General features: G+C 43.7%; 1 protein-coding gene across 11 annotated transcripts in view; it reads left to right on the top strand.

The window, feature by feature from the left end:
- The first annotated feature begins 280 nt into the window (after positions 1-280).
- Positions 281-16,954, top strand: part of KAT6B (lysine acetyltransferase 6B) — a 203,897-nt gene continuing 187,223 nt past the window's right edge. For 3 of the 11 annotated variants that reach the window (XM_038009013.2, XM_038009011.2, XM_038009008.2), the window contains exons 1-2: positions 281-477; positions 13,371-13,440. The gene's annotated coding sequence lies outside the window, so the exon portion shown is untranslated. Of the gene's footprint in view, positions 478-1,325; positions 1,586-3,650; positions 3,708-13,370; positions 13,441-16,954 lie in introns of those variants that run through there. The other 8 variants (XM_038009007.2, XM_038009006.2, XM_038009010.2 and 5 more) reach the window with 8 other exon arrangements.

Here is a 16,954-nt window from a genome sequence, read left to right as displayed (position 1 = left end):
AGCGACGGGAGGGGGGCGCGTTGGCGAGGACCGCACCTCAGTCCCAGCCCCGGCGGGCACACTCCCCGCCCCAAACGGCCCAGGCGTCCCCATCCTCCCGCGGACACCAGCGTCCCCGCCCTCCCCCGAGGGCGGCGAGAGGAGCCCCCCGGGGCGGAGGCAGGTACCCCCGGGGCGGAGACTGGGGCGGGCGGGGTCCGGGCTGCGCCCCCGGCCAGGCCGGGCGGGCTGGCGGGCGGCGCGGGGGGAGCGGGGCTGGGCGGCGCTGCCTCGGGCTCTGTGCGCTGCAGCCCGGAGCCGAGGAGGAGGAGGCGGAGGAGGAGAAGGAGGCGGCGGCGGTGGGTCCCGGGCGGGGGGAGCGCGGCGCTGCGGACCCGGGCGGCTGGCAAAGGACGAGGCGGAGGCTGAGGAAGGCAGCAGGGAGACCCAGGCTGCAGCAACAAAGGGCAGCGAGCGATTGGCCGGGCTGCAGGCGAGGTTAGCCGGGGACCGGGGTGGCCGGAGGCAGCGGCGAACGGTGCACGTGCTTGCAGACACGGGCGAGTGTGGAGCCGGGGGGTGCACGCCCGGTGGGTAGGGGCTTGCTCCCCCGCGGCATGGGATGGCGAGGAGGCTGCAGCGACATCGTTCTGCCTGCACCCGGCCTGGGGCTGGCAGGGTAGGGGTGTGTTGGGGGGGAAGGATGCGAGCCAGGGGGCGGGCGAGTAGTCGCCCGGGACGGGACGGGAGAGAGGGTGGAGGAGGGGGCGGGATGGAACGCTCCGGGCGGCGCGCCCGTCCGCGCACTCCAGCGAAGAAGCTGGCGACTGAGAACCTCGAATTTTAACTTCGCGTGCCCGCCCGCGCGCGCCCGCCCGCGCCCACCCCTAAATCCTGCGGCCGCCGCCAGCGATCAGCTCTCACACAAACTTTAGCTGCGGGCTAGGGGGTTTGGGGTTGAGTGGGGGAGGGGAGAGGGAAAAGGCCTCCTGATTGGCGTCGTCTGCAGCCAATAAGGCCAAGCTCCCCTGCTGCGAGTAGACCCAATCTTTTCCTAGAGGTGGAGGGGGCGGGTAGGTGGAAGTAGAGGTGGCGCGGTATCTAGGAGAGAGAAAAAAGGCTGGACCAATAGGTGCCCGGAAGAGGCGGACCCAGCGGTCTGTTGATTGGTACTGGCAGTGGACCCTCCCCCGGGGTGGTGCCGGAGGGGGGATGATGGGTCGAGGGGTGTGTCTATGTGGAAGCGAGATGACCGGCAGGAACCTGCCCCAATGGGCTGCAGAGTGGTTAGTGAGTGGGTGACGGACAGACCCGTAGGCCAACGGGTGGCCTTAAGTGTCTTTGGTCTCCTCCAATGGAGCAGCGGCGGGGCGGGGCCGCAGCTCGGGTTTAATGAGACTCCATTGGGCTGTAATCAGTGTCATGTCGGATTCATGTCAACGACAACAACAGGGGGACACAAAATGGCGGCGGCTTAGCTCCTACCCCTGGCGGCGGCGGCAGCGGTGGCGGAGGGGACGGCACCTCCTCCAGGCGGCAGCCGCGGCTTCTTTCTCAGGCAGCGGCAGCGCCCCCGGCAGGCGCGGTGGCGGTGGCGCGCAGCCAGGTCTGTCACCCACCCCGCGCGTTCCCAGGGGGAGGAGACTGGGCGGGAGGGGGGAACAGACGGGGGGATTCAGGGGCTTGCGACGCCCCTCCCACAGGCCTCTGCGCGAGGGTCACCGCGGGGCCGCTCGGGGTCAGGCTGCCCCTGAGCGTGACGGTAGGGGGCGGGGGAAAGGGGAGGAGGGACAGGCCCCGCCCCTCGGCAGGGCCTCTAGGGCAAGGGGCGGGGCTCGAGGGCGGAGGGGGCGGGGCGGAATCGGGTGGGGGCGGGGTTCGGGGAGTCGGAAGGCGGGGGCTGCGAGGGAATTTCTGAGTGGGAGTGAACTGATAGGAGCGGTGGGGGCCAGCGAGGGTGTGAGGAAGACTAGTGAGGGTTGGGTGGGAGGGGAAGCTGGAGGTGTAGAACAGGTGCAGAGGGAGAGTTAGGGAGGGATGCAATTTGAGAGAAGTGGAAGGCGGACCGAGGGGTGTGTGAGGGCAGGTGAGATGATGCCGAAGGCGAGATTGCAGTTGTCTGGGCGCAGAGTAGGTGGGTTTGGGTGTGGTGGATTGGAGCAGAGTTGAAGCAGTGGAGAGTGTTGGGTTTGGGGAGGCATTGAGGCGCATGTGAGGAGCAGGTGCGATTGCAGTGATGGGAAAGGTATTTGGGTGGATCGACATGTTGGAATAAGAAGGAGATTTGCTAGCTTTGGAGTATGAAGTGTTTTTAAAAACGTGGAAGGATGGGATGGTTATGCTTGGGAGAGTTTCTGAAAGATGATGCTAAGGCAGCAGAGCAAACTTAAATGTGAAGGGAAGGGAGAGAGGCTGCTTAGAACTTGCAGAATAAATCTGTAGCAGAAAATCTCCGGGGGACAAGGGATTGGTAGGGGTGGGACAAAGTGGCAGGTGTGAAGAAAGTGGGCGGAGCTGTACAGTAATTTTGGGTGAATGTGATTTGGTGGACTGTGCCAGGGGTGAGGATGGGGCAAAGAAAGGTGTTAGTTTGGGAGACAAGTTGCTTGATAGGCTGTATTTATTATTTTTTAATAAAAATGAGAAAAGGGTCTCACTATGTTGCCCAGGCTGGTCTCGAAATCCTGGCCTCAAGTGATCTGCCCACCTCTGCCTGCCTGAGTGATGAGATTACAGGCGTGAGCCAGGGCGACCTGTGATAGGCTGGATTTATTATATTAAACTTGATCTGGAGTCTTCAGGGAGTGTGGGGCAGCAGAGTATCCCAGGAAGAGACATACACCATACCCTGGGATAGGACTTTTTGCATAGGTTTGAATTTGCTAGTACTTTGCTATGGGCAGAGTGCAGGGAGTGGTAGGAGATGACCAGGCAAAGGCGCAGGATGGGTTAGATTACAAATGGTGTCCTATGCCCCATGAAGGAGTTTAAGCCCTGTAATTGGTAGAAGGTGTTGGGATGTGTTAAAGAGAGTATTAGACAGCAGTTCTGAAGGGGTAGTGATAAAGAATTACAGATGTGGGAAATAGGAAATGAAAACCAATGAACCAAGTATGTTTGGGGTTGGAGATACCAAGGAAATTCAGGATACAGCATATGAAGACCCCTCCTATATGGACGGAAGGTGGAAGTAGAAAATGGGAATTAGTTGTGTTCGAACAGTCTTAGTTCTATGGGGCCCCAAGAAGGTTTTTTGTTTTTTTTTTTAAGTGCATTCTTCCTGTCTTACTTGTATACCCTAGATTTTTTGGCATAGCCTTGAAATAAAACACTCTGTTTTTTTTCTTATTCATAAGTTGTTTACACATTTATCAAAAAGAATTTGGACAATATTTTATGTTTTTAAGAAGGAAAGGATAATGCACATGTTTCTTCTTTCCCGAGAACTTCTACTGAGAGTTAAAGGTTGGGGAGGTGAAGTGACGGTTTACAAAAAAAAGAAAAGAAAATATAGAGACAGAGGAAGATTTTAACATTAAAGGAGGAATTTAGGGAATGGCTGATAGTCATGACATGGTCGGCAGAGGAAGTTTTGCTTACCAGCCACACTTAGGCTTCTGAGTAGAGTGGATATTATGTCATTGCTATTATAGCATGTGTTTATTTCACAGACTGCTTTTGAAGATTGGGTGGAAACTGTCAGATGTGAGGCATCGCATGAATGAAAGGTAAATAGGGTGAATATTAGAAAGTAGATGAGGAAGTTTAATAATTTTAATGTGCTTTAGAAGCTCTCATGGACTTTCACATACCACTTAATAAAAGACATAACTAAGTGATCTGGCTTTCAGTCTCCTAGTTCTCTACAGTGTACCCTCAGTTTTCCACATGCCTGCACGTGCCTACGTTTGTATTGAGAGAAAAGGAAATAGTGTTTTTTTGTTTTTTTTTTTTTGAGACAGTCTTGCTCTGTTGCCTAGGCTGGAGTGCAGTGGCATGATCTTGGCTCACTGCAACCTCCACCTCCCGGATTCAGGTGATTCTCCTGCCTCAGCCTCCCAGGTAGCTGGGATTACAGACATATGCCCAGCTAATTGTTGTATTTTTAGTAGAGGTGGGGTTTCGCCATGTTGGCCAGGCTGGTCTCAAACTCCTGACCTCAGGTGATCCACCCACCTTGGCCTCCCAAAGTGCTGGGATTAAAGAAATGGTTTCATGTGGCTGAGTGCGGTGGCTCACGCCTGTAATCCTAACACTTTGGGAGACCGAGGTGGGTAGATCAGGAGGTCAAGAGATCAAGACCATCCTGACCAACATGGTGAAACCCCGTCTCTACTAAAAGTACAAAAAATTAGCTGGACGTGATGGTGGGTACCTGTAGTCTCGGCTACTTGGGAGGTTGAGGCAGGAGAATCACTTGAACCCGGGAGGCGGAGGTTGCTGTGAGCCGAGATTGCACCACTGCACTCCAGCCTGGTGACAGAGCGAGACTCTGTCTCAAAAAAAAGAAAAAAAGAAATAAATATTTTATGTAAGTAGGGATGTGTGAACTGTGGTGATCAGTCTTTGTTGCAGAATGGTAAATGATGCATGGATGGGAGAAGTGGGGTGATGGAATATTTCTTCCCTGTAATGCCTTAATTTGCATTTCCAAAGCACCTTTAAGCACCTTTTTTAATAGGACTCCCACATCTTCTGATACCTGTCTTCCCGCAGACCCCAGAAAGAGAATACACCAATTTTCCGATCATCCATTCCATTATTGCCGAATATTTGAGTTGTTTCAAGTTTGGGGTAATTGTGAACAAAGCTGCTATGAGCATTCCTATACCTGTCATTGGTGCCCATGTGCACAGGTTTCTAAGGTATACACCTAGGAATGAAATTGCTGGTTTATAGCTAGGGTGACCATTTGTCCTGGCTTTTGCTTATTTTCCCAGTGTAACTTTTAGTTATACTTTTAGTTTTCAAAAGTATCTAGGTTTAGATGATGAATTGTATGGTCACCCTAGTCATAGATAGGTATACCTGTCTTCATCTTTACTAAGTACCAAACTTTTCAAAGTATTATACCAGGTTACACTCCTTCCAGCAATATATGAATTCCCTTGCTTCTCGCCCTCTCCAATCTCAGCCTTTTTAGCTTTTAAAATTTTAGCCAGTATGGTAAATTTTGCACTTACCTGATTAGTAATCAGATTGCACAGCTCTTCATATATATATATATATATATATATATATTTTTTTTTTTTTTTTTTTTTTTTGAGATGGAGTTTCGCTTTTGTCACCCAGACTGGAGTGCAGTGGCGTGATCTTGGCTCACTGCAACCTCTGCCTCCCAGGTTCAAGTGATTCTCCTGCCTCAGCCTCCCAAGTTGCTGGGATTACAGGTGCCCGCTACCACAACTGGCTAATTTTTTGTACTTTTAGTAGAGGTGAGGTTTTGCCATGTTGGGCAGGCTGTTTTCGAACTCCTGATCTCAGTTGCCTGCCTCAGCCTCCCAAAGTGCTGGGATTACAGGAGTGAGCCCCCTGCATCCGGCCAGCTCTTCATATACTTTTTTAGCCATTTAGATAGCCTCTAAAGTTCTGTTCAAGTCTTTTCCACCCTGTTTTTAAAAGTTGGGCCTTGTATCTTTTATTGCTATTTAGAAGTTCTTTATTTACTGTGAATACAAGTCCTTTGTCATGTGTGTATGTTGCAAATGCTGTGGCTTGCCTTTTCACTCTCTTTATGGTGTCTTTTAATGAACAGAAGTTCTTAATTTTAATGGAGTCAAATTTATTGGTCTTTATGGTTAGTGCCTTTTGTGTCTTGTTTTAAGACTTTTCCTACCCTGAGGTCAAGAAGATATTCTCCTATGCAGTACTATCTTTTAAAAGCTTTGTTGCCCTTAAATAATGTATAACTATGAGTAAAATACACTCTTCTTGACCATTACAATCTGTTTTTGCTTTCCTTCACTTTCTTCTATTCTCTGTCTTGAATTTTTACTTCTCTGCAGCTATAACTAAGAGCCAGGTGCTGACTTCTCCTGTCTCTTAGGAGAAAATGGTCATATAGACAGAAGTTCAGCCAGATGAGATTTTACAGGTCTCCAGCTGACTGTATTGCCCTTTTTCCTTTTATGAGCTAGCATTTATTGTGTTCCTGCTATGTGTCTGCCATCATCCTTGCTGCTTTCATATTTGTTATCTCAGTGATTCCTCTTAACGGTTCTGTAAAACAGAGAAGTATTCTCATTTTTACAGAAGAGAAAACGGAGATTTAGATTGACTTAGTAACATGTTCAATATCCTCTAGCCTAGGTAGCTAGCAGAATGGGGACTGGATCCCTGACTCTGATACTTCCCATCACAGCACACCTACTTGTTGATTAAAATGTCAGAAACCTGTTTTTTGATAACATCCAAAACCAAAAAGAATAACTTCCTTTTTTTTTTTTTTTTTGAGACTGAGTCTGGCTCTGTTGCCCAGGCTGGAGTGCAGTGGCGGGATCTCAGCTCACTGCAAGCTCCGCCTCCTGGGTTTACGCCATTCTCCTGCCTCAGCCTCCGGAGTAGCTGGGACTATAGGCGCCGACCATCACGCCCGGCTAGTTTTTTGTATTTTTTTAGTAGAGACGGGCTTTCACCGTGTTGGCTAGGATGGTCTCGATCTCCTGACCTCGTGATCCGCCCGTCTCAGCCTCCCAAAGTGCTGAGATTATAGGCTTGAGCCACCGCGCCCGGCCAAGAATAACTTTCTTACTCTTGATGTAACATGCCTTAAATAAAGCACGAAGCTAACTATTGTGAAACTGGATAAAATACCTCTCTGTATATAGCCACTGGACCTTAAGTGGTCCATGGATGGATGACAGAAGGTCTGTTAACCCTTGAAAACGTATGCCAGTGCATATGGGTACATGTGCTTATTTTTTAGAGTAGAGCCATAATATTTATGAAACTCTCAAAAGGGAACCTGAATTTTTCAGGGTATCTGGATATCTGGTCTGAAGACATCTGTAATACAGTTAACAAAGAATCCTGCAATAATCTATCTTTCAAAAGAATCATAAAAAAGTTAAGATATAAAATTTTTCTCAGCCAGGTACAGTGGCTCATGCCTGTAATCCCAGTACTTTGGGAGGCTACAGTGAAAGGATCCCTTGAGCCTTGGAGTTCGAGACATGCCTGGGTAACATAGTGAGACCCCCGCCTCTATTTTTATTTATTTATTTAGATTTTTTGGTATCTTTATTTTATCTTATTTATTTTGTTGAGATGGAGTTTTGCTCTTGTTGGCCAGGCTGGAGTGCAATGGCGTAATCTTGGCTCACTGCAACCTCCGCCTCCTGGGTTCAAGCAGTTCTCCTGCCTCAGCCTCCCAAAGAGCTGGGATTACAGGCATGCGCTGCCACGCCTGGCTAATTTTTTGTATTTAGTAGAGATGGGGTTTCACCATGTTGGCCAGGCTGGTCTCAAACTCCTATCTCAGGTGATCTACCTGCCTCGGCCTGCCAAAGTGCTAGGATTATAGGCATGAGCCACCGAGCCTGGCCTTGTGTCTCTATTTTAAAAAGTTTTTTAAAAATCACATTTTTTGGCCCAGCGCGATGGCTCACGCCTGTAATCCCAGCACTTTGGGAGGCCGAGGCGGGTGGATCACAAGGTCAGGAGTTTGAGACCAGCCTGGCCAACATGGTAAAACTCCGTCTCTACTAAAAATAATAATAATAATAATAATAATAATAATAATGAAACAATGGCATGGTGGTGTGTGCCTGTAATCCTAGCTACTCAGGAGGCTGAGGCGGGAGAATCGTTTGAATCTGGGAGGCGGAGGTTGCAGTGAGCCGAGATCGCACCATTGCACTCCAGCCTGGGCAACTGGGCGAGACTCCACCTCAAAAAAAAAAAAAAAAAAAAAATCACGTTTTTTTCTTAATACATTATTCTCAGTCTTTGTCATCAAAAACCAACTAAAGCTAATATGTAATTAGGGAGAAATCTAGGATGGAATAGGAATTTTTAAATGCCAAAAAAAGACACTCTAAATTTAGTTGATTATTTCTTAAGTGAAAGTGCTTAGTTACAATACATCATTACTGATCAGTGTACCCTGGCTCCAAAGGCCTGATGACTTCAAATGACTTTTCATCTTGTCTCTAAATTCCTCTGTTTTACAAGGGATCAAATTTCCTGTGAGGTTCCTAACAGTGTGATTAAATTTTAGAGACTGAAACTATTGAGCACTTAAATGCAGGGATGACTATGCAAACCTAATTCATGGGTTTCACCAGGAGATTTGGGAACTGTCTCTACTAATTTATGATGATGATGTTGAAACTAATCTTTGCTAGAGATTATGGAAGCCATAATAGTTTATTGATGGTTCAGTTATTGTTTGTTGAAGCACATTTACACAATTATAGTTTAATGACATAACAAGGATATTGTCAACTAGGAGAGCATGACATGAAAAATTAAACTTCCAATTAATATAATATGTATTAGTTGAAATGATAATTTTTATGGTGATTTAGCCTCTTAGAAATCCTTGGAAAACATTATTAGCTTATGAATTGAAAACTCTCTTTGTTAATGAGTAGTGGGAAAGAACTTAGTGTTACTCTAAAAAGATGGGGAATTAAATATTCAGTTCAACTAACGTTTTATTGAGTGCCTGTTCTGGGCTTGCTGCTGAGTTAGGCTCATAAATATAAGTTGAACAAGATTGATGTTTGGAGAGGTGAAATACTGGTTGCTTTTGTTTTTTCTTTCAAACACCCTTCCCTCCAGAGTAGATGGATACTATTGCCAGAGTGATTCAAACATTCAACAGGTTTGTGTGTGTATGTGCATGCCCTTCACTGTGCATTATGGTGTCACCTGCTCCTGCAGTGGCTTCCTATTCATCTGTCACATTCACACACCACAGCTTGACTTTGTTCACAGCCAACTTTCTGTTTTACTTTTTTTGAGATGGATTCTGGCTCTGTTGCCAGGCTGGAGTGTAGTGGCGCGATCTCTGCTCACCGCAACCTCTGCCTCCCAGGTTCAAGTGATTCCCCTGCCTCAGCCTCCCGAATAGCTGGGACCACAGACACGCACCACCATGCCCGGCTAATTTTTTGTATTTTAGTAGAAACAGGGTTTCACCGTGTTGGCCAGGATGGTCTCAATCTCCTGACCTTGTGATCTGCCTGCCACAGACTCCCAAAGTGCTGGGATTACAGATGTGAGCCACCACACCTGGCCTATTAATGTTTTTTATTTTTTAATTATATTTATCTTTTTTAGAGACAGAGTCTAGCTCTATTGCCTAGGCTGGAGAGCAGTGGCACAATCATAGCGCACTGTAGTCTCAACCTCCTGGGCAGCTCAAGAGATCCTCTTGCCTCAGTCTCCTGAGTAGCTGGGTCTACAGGTGTACATCACCACACCCAGCTAATTTTTTATTTTTATAGAGGTGGGGTCTTGCTATGTTGCCTATGCTTGTCTCGAGCTCCTACCTCAAGTAATCCTCCTGCCTTGACCTCCCAAAGTGCTGGGATTAGAGGCGTGAGCCATTGTGCCTGGCCCAACTGAATTTCTTTATCCCTTTTCAGCATATATCTGTTCTAGTCAGGCACATGGACTTGGTGTCCCTTTTGTTTGACAGCTCATTCTTAGCTTCTATTATTTCACTTTGATTTCCGTCATTCATTCCTTGATACATTTATTTAGCAAATAGGCATTGAACCCCTCTTATCAAGTTGTAGTCTTGGGTAAATCTTAGGATATACAAAGATGAATCAAGCATGAATCCCGTTTTTAAGAATTTTACAGTCTAGTAGGGGTGACAAGGTTAATACACAACTAAGCATAATACAGAGTGGGAAATGAATGTCAAAACAGTAAAAAAGCTAAAAGCTTCCTGTTAGACAAAGATGTTTGGGCTTTTGAGAAGTTGTTTGCACTGGGCCATGAAGGATTTGAATTTGGGCAGAGGGATGTTGGGGCACTTATCCAGGCTCAGCATTATCTTTCAAGGTCCAGTTTTCAGTCCCATCCATCCAAGAGATGTTCATCCATCCTTCACATGGTTTCAGCAAGGTAGTATAGTCACTGTTGTTTCCAGACTTCTTCCTTCTGTAATCAGAGGAATACTTTCTTTAAAGCAAATCTTCCAGGGAAGACCGATATACATAAAACAGTTAAAGTGAAGCTGCGCTGTTGGATTCAAGGTGCTGTGATGGCCCAAAGTTTAACCCACAAGGGGGCACCTGAAGGTAATACCCGAGGTAATTCCTTGTCACAAGAGATCCAAAGAGCCTAGTTTGAAAACCGCTGGAGAGACAGAAAGAGTTTGGGCTTTGGCATCTGAATTAAAATCCTTCGTGACTTAATAACTCTGAGATCTTGGCTAAGTCAAGCCTGTTTTCCTTTTGTAAAAACAACAATGCTACCTTACATGTTGTTTTAAGGTTTACTGATAATCTATGTAAAGTACCTGGACCACAGTACATGTCAGGAAATGGTTGGTATTATTATTATTATAGTTCAGTACTTGGTTATTTCTTTTTCTTTTTAAACAACTCATTGAGGTGAAGCTCACATAACATAAAATGAAAAAACATTAAAAAGTGAACAAATCACTGGCATTTAGTACATTCAGTGTTGTGTCACCACTGCCACTATCAAGTTCCAAAACATTTCTATTGATCCCAAATAAAATCCCTTACCCATTAAGCAGTTTCTCTAGATATGTCCCTGAGACACCACCAATCTATGTTTTGTCTGTGGATTTATGGATGTTTCATATGAATTAAATTATATGATGTGTGGCCTTTTGTGTCTGGCATCTTTCACAACATAATGTGTTTGAGGTCTGTCCACATTGTAGTAGCGTGTATCGAAACTTCGTTGCTTTTTATAGTTGTATAGTATTCTAGCGTATGGATATACCACATTTTGTTTATCTGTTCATCTGTTGATGGACATTTGGGCTGTTTACACCTTTTGGCTATTGTGAATAGTTTTGTTATGAACATGAGTGTATGTGTACTTATTTGAGTATCTGTTTTCAATTCTTTTGAGTCTATACCTAGAAATGGAATTACAGAACCATATGGTAGTTCTGTGTTTAACTTTTTGAGGAACCGCCAAACAGTGCTTTATTTCTTAATTGCTTCTTGTATGTTCTGTCTCTAGCTTTGCTTTGTATTCCGCATAGTACTTACCACAGGGCTGCATGCAGGGAACATCAGCTCACTAAATATTTGTTGGTTTTTCTTTGATTAGTATTTATAACCTCACCTCCCAGTTCACATGTTTTGGGCCTGAAGCATTGATTTCAGAGGAAATAGATGCATCCAGGATTTGAAAGATAACAAATATCACCATATGGATGGTGTTTGATGTTGTCAGACAACAGATATTTGTTAACCAAGGACACTATTTTGAGCAACTCTGCCAATAACCTGAGCTGGGTGCTGATAGAAGAAAAATAAGTCCGAGTTCCTTCCCCTAAACAGTTCTGTTCTGTTTCGGAAGATACTGCTTAGATTTGTGGACGCTTACTCAGTTACAAAATCGGCTTTGAAAAAATCCAGGTTTTCCGATGGTGATCCCTTTGGGAAAAAAAAAAAGAAAGAAAAAGCCAGGAGCTTATGAAAGTAAAAGAGTTAAAAATAACTGTTAGCAAGTAAAACTCAGGATGACAAAAGTGTAAACTCTATTATTAATCTTTGTTTTTTCTACCACTGTTTTTTGGCTCATCCATAAACTCATGACTTGAGTGTTATGACACTGGTTTTGAAACAACACACACAGCTTTAGTAAAAGCTTAGAGGGGGCCTCGCATAATACTTATGATCCAGGATATTTTGACTCTTCTTATGCTGACATGAATATTTCTGAATAGTGTTGATGTTTATGTAATACCAGTGAAACTAAAAGCTCAGTGCTGGACTAAGCATTTCTCTAGATATGTTTAGAATATTTGTAATGAATGATGTAAATAGTGTTATATTATAAGACCGTATGATGCAACCATATAATTTACTGATATTTTGTAGTTAAAAATAAAATGATTCACAACCTTAGAAAATAGAATAATTTAATTCGATGTAGCATAGATCCCCAGAATTAATTTAGGATGATTTGCTACCTTTTTGATAGCCTTTTAGTCCAACTCTCAAGTTTTTATAGAAAAATGAAAAGAGAATAATGATTTTAGGGTTTTAGCTTGTGATAGAATGTCCTATCTCTATGTGAAACAAATCCCCGTGCTCTGAAAAAGAGAAATGGTGTGGATAATGCCAAATCAGGAAAAAAAAATAATTTCTATTTGGCTTTTGAATGAATTATACATTTTTTTTTTTTCCTGTGGATTTGTCTTTCCAGTTAGAGACTACTTAGGCTGAAATGAAATTGGTTTTCAATCTATTCTCTTGCTTATACGAATTTACAGTGGGGCCAGTGGGATGTTGGAAACAAATCAGCCTAAGATTAAAAAATTTGCAGTGGATAATATACAAAGTGGATAATATACATGTGTTTAGTTGAGAATTGGCTACAGATAAGAGACTTCTGATTTTGTTCCTCTCCTAGCTGTGTATTTTTTTTTAAACACTGTGATTCTGCTTGTAGCAAAGAGCTGCTGAGTTACATCTGCTTCTGCCTAATTAACTCTGTTGGTTGGTGTCAGATGAGAGCTAATTTTGAGATTAAATTGAGGAGTGGGGTGTCTGTTGTGGCTGGGGGAGGGGAGAAGGAGGATCCAAGGTTGCTTGATTGTTTTACATAAGATCAAAATGCAGTTATTCACAGTTGTTCTTTTAAATTTATTTTTTGCTTTTCAAGTAAAAATAATCAGTGCTGTACTAAAATGTGACTTGTGTCAATACATATTTACTATTATGTAAACTGGTACATTTTTCTTGTAGGTGAGCTTATTGGTCATATCTGGGTAGTCCATTCAGTACCTATGTGCCTGGTGGCCTTTGGGACAAACAGTGAATGCTGACCTTAAAACAACTTTTGACTATCTTTTTTTCCGATAAATGTTCTATCTGTTTGGCTATTTGAGTAGTGGTGGGTTTTGTTTTTGTTTTTGTTTTTCCATGATGAGATTCTTAGGAATCTGTCACAAACTTGATTTTTAAAATTTGAACAGATCTGGGCTTATGGATGAAATTTACTTCTTTAGGCACTTGGCTGGGTCCTTGGGGCTTCATTTTCTGTCTCAAGTTCCATATTTATGAGAATCCTTCAGTGGTGTGAAAAAATTATTGTATTACCAAATGTAGTATAATAACTCATTGGAGCTGTTTGTCTTCAATGGTGGTGGAGATACATGGATGGTTGCTGAGTTTAAGGATGTCCTTATGTCCACATGAACATTTCCTTTTTTCTTTTGGCAGATTTGCCTGAAGACCTGGATAATCTCCATTTTTGTCATGGACTGTTAAAACGTTTGAAGTTCCAATTCTGGTACTTTCCCTTATTTTATTACATGTTTAACATATAAAATGACAGTCTTATTGAAACGTGTTGGTAATGGATATAAACGATTGTTTTATGGATATAAATGATTGTGGGTAAAGATTGCGGGCCAGGCGCGGTGGCTCACATCTGTAATCCTAGCACTTTGGGAGGCTGAGGTGCACGGATCATGAGATCAAGAGTTTGAGTCCAGCCTGACCAACATGGCGAAACCCCATCTATACTAAAAATACAAAATTTAGCTGGGAGTGGTGGCGGGCACCTGTAATCCCAGCTACTTGGGAGGCTGAGGCGGGAGAATCGCTTGAACCCAGGAGGTGGAGATTGCAGTGAGCCGAGATCATGCCATTGTACTCTAGCCTGGGCGAGAAGAGCAAGATTGTCTCAAAAAAAAAAACAAAGAAAACAAAAAGCATTGTAGTAAAAGCTTGTCATGAAGGTATATTTTGGCTATCTATTAGGTATGAAACACATTTTTTTGTTGTTGTTTTTTGTTTTTGAGATAGAGTTTCACTCTTGTTGCCCAGGCTAGAGTGCAGTGGTGCAATCTCGGCTCACTGCAACCTCTGCCTCCTGGGTTCAAGCGATTCTCCTGCCTCAGCCTCCTGAGTAGCTGGGATTACAGGCACATGCCACCATGCTTAGCTAATTTTTTGTATTTTTAGTAGAGATGGGGTTTCATCATGTTGGCCAGGCTGGTCTTGAACTCCTGACCTCAGGCGATCCACCCGCTTCGGCCTACCAAACTGCTGGGATTACAGGTGTGAGCCACCACGCCCGGCTACGCATTTTGTTTTAATGTATGTTCATTTGCTTGTGTAACCAAAACACCTAAAAGCAACTTGGCAATATTGGACACTTTTCCTGTGACCTCTTCTACTTTCTGCAGTTGTATTTTGTGCAATCAAATTAGTTGTGATTCATCCTGAATAAATGATGAAAGAGTAAATAATTACTTGGATATAGTGAAATATCTTCTAATGAAATTTTGCCCGAAACCATTTTACTTTGGAAAACTCAATTTCCTGTTCTCAACTGACTGACACAGAATGATTCCTGTGTTCTATCCTGAAAGTGGTTGCACTGTGAAAGCCAGTGATTTCATTCCTAAACACACTGTGTTCCAAGTCTAACATTTTTGTCAAGGGTTTATATAATGAAACAAAAGGGAGCACTTATTAGATTTGTAGATGACATAGATGACAGAATCAAGATTCAAAACAATCTTTAGCAGGTTGGAAGACAGACTTAAATCAACTAGATGAAATTGAACTGTAATAAATGTTAAATCCCAGCATTTCAATTTGCAAAAGGAAAGGAGTGGAAAGACTCAACTTGACAGCACTTTTTGAAAAAAGATCTGGGATTTTTAGTTGGACTGCATGCTCAGCATGGCCACTTGTGTGGCAGGGGTATTGAGGAAGTTCCTGTAATTTGGGTTGCATTTATAATTGGATAACACCTGAACTGCCATATTTTAAGATGGCCATTAGCCAAACTAGTGAGCAACCAAGAGAAGGTGGTGCTTTGAAACCGTGTGATATGTGGAAGGGTTAAGGAACTGGGATATGAGTGGTCTAAGTTATGGCTGGAGGTAGCACGGGGTTTTGTTGTTAGTGGTTTTCAAAAGGTACTTGTTTTCGGACATCTGAAGGCCTCTCATATTGAAGAAATACTAATAATTGTCTTGGGATCGTTCCAGGGAATAGGACTAGTGGGTAGAAGTTATGGAGTGGCAGATTTTTGCTTCTCCGAGCAAGAAATATAGCTACAGCTGTGCAACAGTGGGGTGAACTGCCTCAAAAAGTGACAAATTATCAATCACTGGAAGTATTTTAAAAATGTAAAGACTCATTGCCCATCTATTTGGGATATTGGGCAGGGATCTTTTATTGGATAACTAGAGGTTGGACTGGATGACCTCTAAGGTCCTTTCAGCCCCAAGTTTCTGAATCTGAGGGGAAAATGAGTAGAGTGAATTTACAGCTTACTGATCACAGAGGGGACAGTCTTGTTTAAACCGCCTCCTTCAAGGTGGCATTTTGGGTTGGCATTTAAAACTGTACCGTTTGAACAAGTATAGTTCGATGACCCAGTTGTTTTTCAGCAACATTCCAGGATCTCTGAGAGCAAATACTATATTCTTCAGTATGTCTGGCTAAAGTTTTTAAGGAAAGATATTGTTTTCTCCTTTTAGGTATATTCTGTCTAAATAAATAATCAGAGATAACTTTAATTTTGTATTTTATTAGAAAATTTTCAAAGTATGTAGACGTTGCATTTGATGAAAGTGATAACTACTATATATTGAATATTAGATCATATGTGTTCATTTAATCCTCTGAATAATCCTGTAAGGGATATACCAGTATTATCTACAAGTGAAGTGATGGATGCTTTCTCCACTGGACATTGTGGTAGAGCTGGGGTTCAGGCCCATGTTGGTCTCTTTGCAGAGGCAGAACTAGCTAGAGTAGGCAGTTGTGGCTCAGGGGAGAACAGTGACGGACTTAGTTGGATTTTAGAATTGGCTGGGCGCAGTGGCTCACGCCTGTAATCCTAGCATTTTTGAGAGGCTGAGGAGGGCAGATCATCTGAGGTCAGGAGTTTGAGAACAACCTGGCCAAAATGGCAAAACTCCGTCTCTACTAAAAATGCAAAAATTAGCTAGGTGTGGTGGCACATGCCTGTAATCCCAGCCACTTGGGAGGCTGAGGCAGGAGAATCACTTGAACCCAGAAGGCAGAGATTGCAGTGAGCTGAGATTGCACTACTGCATTCCAGCCTGGGTGACAGAGTGAGACTCGGCCAAAAAAAAAAAAAAAAAAATTAATGGTGTTTGACCCTTAAATCTGTTCTGACTCTTACCTTGGGTGAATTCCATCTTCTCCCGAGCCTCAGTTTACCCACAAAGTTGTTCTGCAGTTTAAGTGACAAGTTATATATGAGCACACTCTGTACAGTTTAAACTATAAAAAGAATTAAGAAGTGGGTGTTATCATTGGAGACCAAGATTAGAGCTCAGGTTTGGCCCAATTCCCAGGCCAAGGCTCTTTCTCCTTGTATGCTCTTTGTAGATGTACTTAATACCAGATTGGAGATCTAGGGTGGTTTTCGTATATACCAGGCATCTCTCAGAACAAATACCACTGTCCACCTGAAATCAGATGTGTATATACCTTCTTTGTATTGAGCTGTTTAATGAGCTAACTGGGTATTAAGATAATTAGAATGCTCTACTACTTAAAGGTGAAGGGTTATGTTAGTATATTATTTTCAATTTTCCAACTTGTGGGTTAGAGGGTATCATAGACCTCTGTTAAAGGGATGGGGGAGGTGATTCCATAGAAGTAGCTAGAAGGGAAGTTTTTTTAGTCTGAGACTTGGGAAATACAATACCTAGTTGAAAGCAGGATTATTTACTCTTTTTTTTTAAGTTCAGGATTTCTTGAAATAAGTTTAATGTACTTTCATCAAATTTTTTATATCATAGATTTATTCT

This window comes from Chlorocebus sabaeus, chromosome 9 (assembly GCF_047675955.1).
Source record: "Chlorocebus sabaeus isolate Y175 chromosome 9, mChlSab1.0.hap1, whole genome shotgun sequence".
NCBI classification, from domain to species: domain Eukaryota; kingdom Metazoa; phylum Chordata; class Mammalia; order Primates; family Cercopithecidae; genus Chlorocebus; species Chlorocebus sabaeus.
This window is presented reverse-complemented; position numbering and strand designations above follow the sequence as displayed.